Raw genomic sequence first — 12,663 nt, forward strand, 5'->3', positions numbered from 1 at the left:
TTAGTCAGCAGCTTAGCCGGGGCTTCTGACCCGGACTTTCGCCCCACTGCCCAGCAGCATTACCCCATGTGCAACACTAGTATGATTATAGAATATTTTCCCAACAATTGCTAATTTATCACAGAGATCTCACAGTTAAGATATGTTAAAAAGTTAAAAGGTGTTAATTAATCAAAAGCAAAACTACAGTGTTTTAGTATGGATTTTAAGTATGTAAAAATAAGGTAGGGTTACTTATTCTCTGAGAATCACTTTTATCTCCTAAAATATGGGGGAGTGATTTCTTCACTCTGAATGCTTACATTTCTCTTGTACAAAAGAAATCCCTCAAAACAAACAAACAACAAAAAATAGAAAAAGAAAAACAATTTATAAAATATAAATATGTTATAGAAACCTGAGATATAATTATCATCATTAAACAGGAACTAAACTAAAGTTTTGCTTGGGTTGAGTCACCCACATACAGACACACACACACACACACACACACACACACACACACATTCACACTCACACTGACACACACACAGTTGCCTCTGGTGGTGATTTTAAAGTAGTTTCTTCTGTACTGTACTAGTGTGAAGTCCGTCGTGTGCCATTTATTAACATTCTGAATCTAGTAAGTTCGTTAAGCTCTTTATTTTATTTGTTTGTTTATTTATTTATTTGTTATTTTAGAGAGAGAGAGAGCACGCACACAAGCTGGGAAGAGGGGTAAGGGGGTGGGGGAGAGAGAGAATCTCAAGCATGCTCCATGCTCAGTACAGAGTCCAGTGTGGGACTTGATCCCACGATCCTCGGATCATTATCTGAATTGAAATCAAGAGTTGGACACTCAAACAACTGAGCCATTCAGGGCCCCCTCCCCTTCTTAAAATTTCCATTAACCTCTCTAAAGCTTAGTTTTCTCATCTGTAAAATAGTAATGGTACTAGTATCTATACTATAGAAGGTTATTGGGGATTAAATAAGATAATATAATTACTGTTTAATATATCATCATTAAGGTCCTAAAATTTAGTCTAATGCCATGGCTATTAGAAACCACACATTTGGTGGAAAGCACAATATATAACATTTGGAACCATCTGCTATACCTTGGCTGGAGTTCTAGGTATTTGAAAAAAAATTATCTTATTGGGTATTCACAGCAAATCTTCACATTGCCTATTAATGTCTTTATTTTATGGATGAGCAAATGAAAGCACAGAGAGTGTCACTCACTTGTCCAAGGTCAGAGGCCTATAATTGGAAGAGAAAGGAGTGGAACACCAGTCATTATGACTTCAAGGCCCTTGCTTTTTCCACAGTGTACCCTGACTGAGGGACAGCATAAAAGGGACTAGATTGGTTAGTCAAGGACCTGCTACTGTAATTAATTTTCATGGTTGTATTTTTGTATTTGTCTGAGCTTCTTTCATTCTAAACCTAACTTAGAAGTGTTTCTAAAGAAAGAGAAAGCTTGGTGTTAATATTGCTCATACTCGCCGTGGGAAGAAGCCTTTTCCTACATAGGAATGGTAATTTTATTTCTGCCCTTAAAATGAGAAATAGGTCAACCTACTTACTTATTGCATTGCTTAAATCATCTTCTGGGGTTTTGGCAGTTTAAGGCTTATAGGTCTTTTCTTGGCTATTTTCCTCTAAATCTCTTAAGGGATCATAGATATTCTATGCACATCCAATCAAATATTTATTAAAGAATATATAATATAACTGTAAATTTATTGTAACATTTTTCTTCTAAGGAGTTCAGAACCCTATGGCATAAATTACCTCATTTATCTTCATATACATTCCCAAGGGAAGAGCTTGGTAGCATTATCAGCTCAGATTAAAAATAAATGGGCAAGTATAAACCAGTTGTTCAGTTAGTCAGTCTATCATCAGGATTGACAGGGTTTCCACTATTTGCAGGTAACTCTGCTGGAAGCAGTAGCCATGCTGTGTTCAGGGGAGCAACATGTCAGAGCAAGGCTAGTCTGGATGAAAACTGAAATGGCTCAGGAGTGCCTCAGTTCACCTTGCTCTGTTTATCTGCTTTTTTGCCCAGCTAGTGACTAAACAGTAGCATAGGTCTTTGTTTCCATTTGAGAAGCCATCAGCCATTGTTCTGTCTTATCACCTCATACTTCAAGCCTCAGATGAGTCATTGTTTTAAGACCTTTGATTTTTATAAAAATCCCAAAATGTATTCATTTAATATATTTATCATAAGGACTCAATCAGAGACTTAATTAAAAAAAAACACAAAAAACAAAAAACAGAAAACAAAAATGACACTACAGGTTAAGATACAGTCCTATGCAGAAATCAAGGAAACGGTAGACCAGCTAAGGGAAAACTAAAAAGACAACACAAGGAGAGAGGCTGGATAAGGCAGCGTTCTTGTCTGGAGACCTGCTTTGAGCAGGTTTCTTGCAGATACTTTTTAAAGGTTGTGGGCTTTTTTTTTCAGGGCTCAGCAGCTTGTATGTTCAAAGGGCTATCAATGTTGGGTTCTCCTAGCAGGCTCTGTATGGACAGCAGGAGGATCCTGACAATCATACAGGGTGGCCCACTTGTCCTTCAGGATGTTAACCAGATGCTACCCCAGGTGTGCACAGTGGGGTGGTAGCAGGGTGTGAGGAAGTGCACTGTGGGTGCATTTTAAGGTTAGCCACTGGAAACTCCAAGGAAAGCTTATACCTCAGATCTTCATATACTCTGTCAGCTGCTCCATGGATGGCCTCTGTCCACTTAAAATGGTTGTCTGATTCAGGGAAGATAGGAATTCCTGTGTTGCCAGACATCATCAGGGTCATCAGCTCCTGCTGTAGCCTCTTGCCCATGGAGTGGCCAGTGCCCTGGCTGGGCTTGGCTCCTTTGTGGGCAGCAAGCAGTGATGCTGGTGGAGGCTGGGTTGTGGTTCTGGGAAGCCATCCAGAAGGTGCTGGCAGGGACATGAGGATTCGGGGAGCACCACCACAGGACTGCAGGCCCACCTGTCTGCTTACAAGGCTTTCCTTGATGCTCAGCAGAGTTGATCATGTCTGTGTCTAGACTTGTGGCAGTTAGATGTAGTGAATATATCCAGTACAATATATTGAATTAATGAATGAATTTTGTGTGGATCTTCTCTAAAAAGCCATGGGCTTCTGGGGGGCAAGAACTGTTTTCTCTCTGAATCCTCAGCACATATCACAAAGCATGGCACAAAATGGACAAAATCAGTTAAGTAAATAACATAGGGAACTAGAAAACATATTTAATATATGAGGATCAGCCTACAAACCTATTGCTTCAGATTATTTTTGCTTCTAGTTTCTATTTAATCACGTTCATCAGTGGGTTGATTTTCCACTTCAAATGGCATCCTTCAAATGTTATTTTTGAGCCTTCCTCTCACCATGTATAAAAAGGGGAGAGTGATACTTATTTGTTCTTTATGGGATGCTGTGGGAAGCAAATAAAATGAAGTGTATGTATTAGTTGCTAGGGTTGCTGTAACAAAGTACCACAGCCTGGGGGCTTAAACAAGAGAAATTTATTTCCTCATAGTTCTGGAGACTAGAATTCTAAGATCAAGGTGTCAGCAGAGTTGATTTCTTCTAAGATACCTCTCCTTGGCTTTTAAATGGCCGTTATCCCCATCTGTCTTCCCTGGTCTTTTCTCTGTGCACATCTGTGTCCTAATCTCCTCTTCCTATAAAGACATGAGTCATTTAGGTTAGAGCCTATCCTTACAACCTCATTTTACCTTAATTACCTCTTTAAAGGCTCTATCTCCAAATACTGTCACATTTTGAAGTACTAGAGGTTAGGACTTCGACATATGAATTTTGTGGGAGCACAGTTCAGCCCATAAAAGTATATAAAAGGTCTAATATGATGCCCAGCTTGTAGCTGTCATTTACTCATGGAATTATTATTACTATCACTTTTTGTCAAAATTTTCTCATATATCACCAAATAGCTTTACTTTTTCTTGTTAAATTGTTCCTTTGGTCTCTTGCTCAGCTTGCTTGAAAAGAAAAATAATATGTAGACAGGGCACAAGCAATTCCAGCATGAAGTGCAAAGTAGAGGGAGAAAGATGAAGAATTATCCTAAAGGAAGGAAGCCTCTGAGCTCATTTACAGATTTAGCAAGAGCTTGTCATAACTGGAAAAAAGGATGACCGAGACAAAGAAGGTGATGCTATAAATGGTGGCAAATATTTTAAGAAGAAAAATGAAAGCATGTGTAGGTATATTTGGCATTCAAGGGAAGTGGCAGGGAGTAAGGGCACCAACCATGAAAGGTATTACAGAGGAACATTCCATGAAAACCTGGCAGTCAAGTTTTGATGGGAAAAGAGTCATTAGCCACATGTCAACCTTGTGATGAGTTTCAGAACCGTCTTGGACGCAATCACCTTCCATTCAGTCCCTGATGTCTTTTCTTCTCTCCATACCTCTATTTTTCCTTTGCTTTCTTCTGCAAAAATGAACTGAATCCTTGTTAAACAATAGTTATTGACAGAGTGCAGTGGTGTATACAATGGTAAATTAGATCCTCAAGGCAATAAATGTGTAGATATATATGCACATTACATATATATATGTGTGTGTGTGTATTATATGTATATATAACATATATATACATAATGCAATATATATGTATATACAGAATACAATATATATACGTATACATAATGTATATATATATATTTAATTCTTATTGTTTGTGGTAGCTATATGAAGCCTTCACAAACACTGAATTAGTGAATACTGAACTGTTGTTCCTAGGGGAAATACATACCACACACACCCACATACACATGCAGGTACATTGCATGTAGATGGTAACCTTCAATCCTAGAAATAACTTGTACTGGTAGATTCTATTTTCTTAAACTTTCAACAAAGAAATTGAGGTTCAGAAGTCTTAAGTTGCTTGCTTAGGCCATGCTACTAACAGATGCCATAGATAATTGGAATTCAACCCCCATCCATCCAGAGCTGGAATTTTATATACTACACTGAACTTCTACCTACCATCTTCATCTTCTGGTCATATAAATATAAATATAAATATATGTATATATATTCATAGAGAGATAAATATATATATTTATAGAGAAAGAAGGGGGAAAAAGATGACCACATATATCCAAATGTATGAATATATGTTTATATATCTCTTTACATGTAATTACATATACATATATATTTGGTATAATTTTGTATCTGTCTATATATCATATACATAAATGAATAAAAAGCAATTTACAGATTGATGAACAAAGTATAGTTTCAAGATGTAAAAGACTTAGGGTTTTTATTGAAAATATTGTGTAGTATTCTACACAGAAGAGTGGTTATGTATACTTCCATATATAATATCCCTTTCTTTTTATGAGCCAAGAGCTATTCTAGGCCTTTCATAAAAATTACCTTTTATAATAATCTTATAAAAGAGACATTATAATCTTAATTATAATACTAGAAAACTAGAACTCAGGAAAGTAAACTTGTTAGAGACTGCACCGCCAGTAAGTAGTACAGTTGAGATTGGATCCAGGTCTCTGATTCCAGTAGTCCAGACCAGTGCACCTCATGATAAGTGGATGTAGAATAGCACCTTCTCAGATGAGATCTCTCCCTCGACCTCTGTATCAAACATCCTCATCCTGAAATAACAAGGAATGGCAATCAAAGAAACTAGAATTTGAAGAGGACAAAATGGGTGTTGTGTTAGGAAGGCAAAAGCAGAGAATGAATGGTGAATAGGCATCCCAGTGTGATATAAATCTAAAGCTAGAGAGGGTTTGCAGAGAAGGTATTTCTGAGAGGAGTGTTTGAAAGACAAACGAAGATTTAGAAGTCAGTTGGTCAATAAAAAAAAGAAGATGGTTAGAAGATAGAACAGTTAGGGCAAGAAGGCAGGGAGTGAGACATCCCTCTTGGAAGTTGAGCTATGGGGCATTGGGTATGGGAGAGCATGTACAACTGACTGTTCTTGGCTCAATAGGAGTCTGGGGTTGAGGTGACACCAAGAGATATGTGGTCAGTATGGAGAAAGCAAGTGGATAGAAGTGGGGTTTAAATGTTAGGATACTAGGTTTGGATATTTTCTCAAGGCAATAAATTACATTATTATTTAAATTTTAAAGTGAGCAAACTAACTTCAAACAGCCAAAGGATTTCAACAGTTTTCCATGAGGAATTCTATTTTTTTATGTTTATTTATTTATTTTGCACGCACGCGTGCACACGATAGAGAGAGAGAGAGAGAGGGAGAATTCCAAGCAGGCTTTGCACTGTCAGCATACAGCCTGATGCCAGGCTTGATCTCATAAATTGTGAGATCCTGACCTGAGCCAAAACCAAGAGCCAGCCACTTAAGTAACTGAGCCACCCAGGTGCCCCAGAATTTCTTATTAAGGAATATTGGAGGAGGTACAGTGTAAATCCCAGAAATCTTACTCTAGATCTCAAATTTTACTATAGAATATATTCGGTAATAATAATTAATAGTAATAGTATAGTAATATAGGTTCTTACTTTAATAAAGGGAAAAAAAAAGATGTATATACCATCTCAGTGAAAACCCCGAAAATACCAAGTATGTACCAGGGTCTGTTGCCTGGAAATTATACCTGTAGTTTCCATAATTGCTTTGCAATGCCATTAATAGGGAAGAAATTAATGACATAAAATAACATAAAATAGACTAAACAAAGGCTTCAATTTTCATAAAGTTGTGGTTTGAAACATTTTTAAATCTGAAAATACAATGTTAGTTCTCCTGGACTGTGCTTACTGTGACATTGTCATGTTTTGCTTTCATTTTCCCATTTTCTCAGTCATGGTGAAATTCTTTCAGTAGTACTTGAGGTACTAGTACTTATGTAGTAGAGAAAAGCATTCCCAGTCCTCAAAGAGCAACATGCAAAAGCCAATACAAATGAGCCTCACGGACACATGGCCTACAACACACATGTATTGTACCAAGTAGGTAAGTTTTAATATGCCAATGATGTCATATCTGAGATTAGGAGGAAGAAAGTTCTACACTCTCCGAAGGACTCTCTGTTGCAGTCCCGCCTGGATCATCCATCTGTATATTAGCATTGGATAACATTTAGACCTCCATGCTGAGCAGCTCCTAGAACCCATAGCTGCTTGCTTGGAACAGGAATTCTTTCTGTTGTAAATATTAATTAAAAATGACTGTGAATAGATCGGGGGGAATTAGCCAACAGTATTTCATCCAGAAATGTATCCATTACTTTATTGCTTTCATTATTTAAATTGTGACCTTTTGGCAGAATATTGTTTAATAAATAAGTCAGTATGTTGAGGACATGGATGGGTTGCTGCTACATAGTGGATACGAGCCAGGCTGTCTGTCAAGTAACTGAAGAGTTAGGCCCAAATTTCCTTGTATTTATATATTTATATATGCTTCACCAGTATCTCTATACTTAACCTTTATGTTGTTAAAAGCAGCATAAATGTTAAGAAAAATGACTCAGTTTGAATTTTGACTTGCTGCTTGCTGGTTGTGAGACATTTGACCTCAAATCTCTGAGTCTGTTTTCTCAGCTATAAAGGGGAAAGCAACAGTGCCTACTTTAAGCTGTAAAGATTATATAGGAATATATTTCACTTTAAACTTATTGCTAGTTGTACTTGTTTTTAAAATTTTTTTTTCAACGTTTTTTATTTATTTTTGGGACAGAGAGAGACAGAGCATGAACGGGGGAGGGGCAGAGAGAGAGGGAGACACAGAATCAGAAACAGGCTCCAGGCTCTGAGCCATCAGCCCAGAGCCCGACGTGGGGCTCAAACTCACGGACCGCGAGATCGTGACCTGGCTGAAGTTGGACGCTTAACCGACTGCACCACCCAGGCGCCCCTAGTTGTACTTGTTTTTAAACTACCCTAGTAATGGGGACCCTGGGTGGCTCAGTTGGTTGAGCGTCCGACTTCGGCTCAGGTCACGATCTCATGGTTCATGGATTTGAGCCCCGCATCAGGCTCTGTGCTGACAGCTTGGAGCCTGGAGCCTGCTTCAGATTGTGTGTGTCCCTCTCTCTCTGCCCCTCCCCTTTGTTCTTGCTTTGTCTCTCTGTCAAAAGTAAATAAACATTAAAAAAATTTTTTTTAATCTAAACTATCCTAGTAACAAAAAAAAAAATGTGCTGTCACAAAATTCGACACTTTATATAGTAAAATTTAAGAATCTAATTCCTGAACTTAGAAACATACACTTGAAGTGTACCATACCCACAGAATTCAATATGCTGAAGTTTTAGATGAGAAGCAAGCATATGTGCACTAGATTTTTTTTAAAGTAATAGACTTTTATTTTTAGAGCAATTCTGAGTTTATAGAAAATTGAGAAGGAAGTACAGCAGTTCCTCACAATTTTCTCTATTATTAAAATTTCACATAGGTTAGTACAGTTGTTACAGTTGATGAGCTAATGATATGTTGTTATTAACTAAAATCAATAGTTTATACTAGGGGTTCTGTCTTTGTAGTGCTGAGAGATGGACTGGCTGTTGTGGGTCTCTGAAAGTCAGGGTGAACCTGAGTTTGTGTAACTCTCTGACTCACCCTACTGCCAAATCAAATGGTGCTAAGGGATATGATGCAAACTCAAATTCTCAGCCCAGCAGTAAGTATTGTATTTGCAGGAATAAAAGTAATGAGAAAGAATAATTCCCTCTCCTGAAATATTTTCATGCCTTAATAATTCATTTAATTAATATTAACATAGTACTTACCATAAGCCTGGCACCTTGCTTGTCATGGAAAAGATAAGAACTGAAGGCCACTTGGTTAATTACCTACAGGAGATTAAAAATCTTTTTGGTTGCACACACAGGTAAATAGATAAACAGAACATTACAAAGTATTGAAACAATGGCAAAACTGAGGGTGTGCCTAGGGTATTAGGAGCATACAAAAATGGGTCAGCTGAATGCCACTGGGGGGGAGGAGGAATCATTTTCTCCTTCCTGTACTTCCTCCTCCTTCTTCTTCCTCTACCCCTCCCTTCTCCTTCTCCCTTCTTTTTCCCCTTTCTTTCTTCCTCCTCCTCCTCCTGCTTTTCCTCCTCCTCCTCTTCCTCTTCCTCTTCCTCTTCCTCTACCTCTTTCTTCTTGTCCTGTACTCTGGGTTTTCTTGAGTCCCAGTGATGTAGTTTTGAGGCCTGGATAGTCTTTGATGCTCCCTAAGTCTGTAGTAAACACAATTCTTTTTATGATTTGCTCTCTGCTTATATTGTATTCCTTTTCCTGAACCCTACTTGCCTTGCGGGTTTAGTTGCCAGTTTCTGAATCACTTACTTGTCTCTCAACCCAAAGTAAAATATCTTTTAAGGATGACTGTGTGTCCCACACATTGTATCTTCGGTGCCCAGCAGAGGGCTCTGTCCTTAATAAGTGCTCAATAAATAAACAGGGGAAGAACATAGCATGTTATGTTAAAATATGCCACTGAATTTATAACTATGCCCACACAAGTTAACTGAATTAAGCAATTCTATCTCATTCCAAGCAGATAATATTTTAAGTAAAGTAGAACCCTATTATCATCTTAAAGACATCTGCAAAACTCATCCATTTAAAACTCTTTGGAAACAGTGGAAGGTAGGAGATGGTAATTTTATTTTATAGAAGGGAAAAGGGTCTATACATATATGTATACTGCATTCTAATAATATTCCCTGAAACATAATGCTTACTGCACAATGATCCTAACGAATAATAGGAAAACCACAATTTCGGATAATGAGAGAACTGGGCTCTAGCCGTAAGGACACCGTCAGACAGCTGTGTAATCATAAACAGGTTGCCAACCTCTGGATGTGAGTTCTCTCCTCAACACTACTAAGGATTCACTCGATGTTCTCTTCACTTCTCTTTCCACTTTAAGTGAAAAAAATAATGATTTGAGTATTGCCTTCCTAAAGGCTTCCCAGTATATATAAATAACTAATAAAAAGACAAATTAATTTCTTTAGATTCTTGAAAATTGAATAATTAATGCTTTGTACTGATGAACATTGTATATATTTTAAGAGAGAAGATTCGGAGGGCTTTAAAGCATTTATTGCCCTTTTCTGATGCTAGGGAATATTTGGTCCCCCTCTTGTACCTGGCTCTGTGCTTGCACCTTGAATGCAGCATAAGTATAGGATACAATGAGATATCTTCCTATTGCCCATAGCCAGCCTGGTACGAGATTGATATTGGATCAGGTTCTTTCCCTATTCAGAATCCTTTGATGACTCTTTCCTTATAATAGTTTTACAAGCAACGTTCTGTCTGGTGAGGTATTCCTCCATATGAAAATAAACTGATTTGTCCTTATTCAAATAATTTAGGGAAATGCTGTGTATCCTTCTTGGAGAGTCACAGTGTGCCCTAACTGATGAGAGGCTTTGAGAAGTCCTGCAATTCAGAAACCTGCATTATTTCCCCGTATTTTCCCTTTATTACTTCTTCCTTACCATCAGAATTCCGGCAATGTCTCTACATAAAATGCTCATCTTCTGCTACTTTCTTTTACCTAGGAGTTGGCTAAATAAGCCAGTCCTCACCAATGATGCTGCCTATATTCTGCCTTTTCCATCACTGCTGTAACAAATTAATAAAAATTTAGAGGCTTAAAATAACATTTATTATCTGGAGGAAAGAAATCTGTCATGGGTATTAGGGGCTAACGTCAGGGCACCAGCAGGGCTGCATTAGATCCTGGAAGCTCCAGGAGAGAATTAGTTTTCTTGCCCTTTCTAGCTCCTCGAGGCCACTTGCCTTCTATAGCTCATGGTTCCTTCCTTCCACTTCAGAGCCAGCAATCCTGAGTCCATCTCATGCTTCTCTTCCCATAGGGCCATCTCTCTGAACACAGCTGGGGAGGGTTCTCAGCTTTTAAGGACTTATATAATTAGATTAGGACCCCCTGGATATTCCAGGATAATCTCCTCATCTCTAAATCTGGAAATTTAATCACATCTTCAAAATCCCTTTTGCCATGTAAGGTAATATTCACTGTTTATAGGGATTTGGATGTAGATATCCTGGGAAGCCATTATTCTCCCTACCACACCACTCTAGAGGATAAAACTCTTGCTTCTTAGCACCAGTCTTTTCTGATCTGAATTTAACATTACTGTTCTAGTCACCATTTTCTCCCCACTATTCATTTCTCTTGTCTGTTTTTCTGTTATATAGATCAATATACCATGACATGGACAACTTTACTTTTATGGTTAGGTCACAAACCCATCCATTTTTCAGGTCCTGGGGCAAGCATCCAAATGGAGGTCCTCCTACCTAAATAGTTAAAAATTCATTAAAAAGTACATGTGTCTAAATAGTTAAAAACTGCAAATTGATTATCACACTGTTAAGTATATCTTCTTTCTTTGATAAAAATAATTTGATAATGGTTTTGAAATCTCAGTTCAAATTTAGAATCTTCTTCTTGCCTTAGAATTCTACCCCAGAATGTAATGGCACAAAGAAAAATTACCCTAAACTGTTATCCCTGGTCCATGTTCTGAATCCTCCACATCTGAACAGCCCAGCCCACTAATTCAGTCTCTAACCAAACACCTCATAAAAAGACAACCCTGAGCCACCATTCAGTAATATACTTAGAACGATGGTGGTTCGCCATGGGAATCTACCCCAAAAACCAAGAACACACTTTATACACTGTATGTTAGGCAATTTGACAACAAATTATATTTAAAAATATAAAATAATAAAATAAAATATGTGATTTCTATAAAAAAACAAAACAATGGAATGTGATTTCTATCAAAACAACAAACAAAAAAACCCAACAATGGTGGTTTGGTCAGCACCTAAGAGAATGAAGGTGGAATAAAAGACTGTATGGTTCTTTGGAACTCCAGTGACCTGTATATCCAGAGCATGGTCTAAAATGTGAGGTGTAAACTTTGGGTGGGGAATAGTCGCACTATTAGGATGGGGTGGGCCCCCTGAAGTTCAGGATTTAGGACACAAGCTCCTCTTTTCCCACACGCAAGTGAAATACTGCTTATTTATTTAGTACAAAATTCTCCTCATTTTTCTATAAGTATTATTTGATTTATTTCTTGAGATCCACCTAATCTGTTAACCATTTTATGCGAGCTTTGGTGACTTTCCTTTCTCATCCTAATTATAACACTTTACTTTTCAGAACTTTAAAAAATAAAACCCTCTGCTTTTATTAATATTAATAGCACAAAAATTGCATATATATGGCATATAGTATTCATAATATATATGAATGTATAATGTAGCTGTGCTTATAGTATTATATATAATAAAAGTCTAATATTTACTGAGAATCTTTCATGTGTCAGCACTCTGCTATCCAAGCTATAGATATTATCTAATTTATAGCTAGAATCCTATTATTGCATTTTTTAGTTACTTATATAAATGTCTCTTGATCACAGGGACTGCATCCCACTCCTCTCTGTATCTGTAGTAGCTAGGAATTACTTAGCGTGAATAAATTTTAGGTAAATGTTTGCAAAGTGAATGAATGGTTACTCGGAGCTTTATATTTGATGCTGTCGTCAGTCTTCATCTTCCTTATTCCTTTTTCCTCACCCTGGATATGACAGTTTGATCTGCCAAAGTAGGCATACTAGGTTCTTTAA

General features: G+C 37.4%; 1 long non-coding RNA gene and 1 pseudogene across 1 annotated transcript in view; one reads left to right on the plus strand and one right to left on the minus strand.

The window, feature by feature from the left end:
• Nucleotides 1–12,663, plus strand: part of LOC122483280 — a 758,009-nt gene that overhangs the window by 63,950 nt on the left and 681,396 nt on the right. The window lies entirely within an intron of this gene.
• On the minus strand, nucleotides 1,953–2,925 carry LOC122483279 (annotated as a pseudogene).

This window comes from Prionailurus bengalensis, chromosome D1, assembly GCF_016509475.1.
Source record: "Prionailurus bengalensis isolate Pbe53 chromosome D1, Fcat_Pben_1.1_paternal_pri, whole genome shotgun sequence".
Classification (NCBI taxonomy): domain Eukaryota; kingdom Metazoa; phylum Chordata; class Mammalia; order Carnivora; family Felidae; genus Prionailurus; species Prionailurus bengalensis.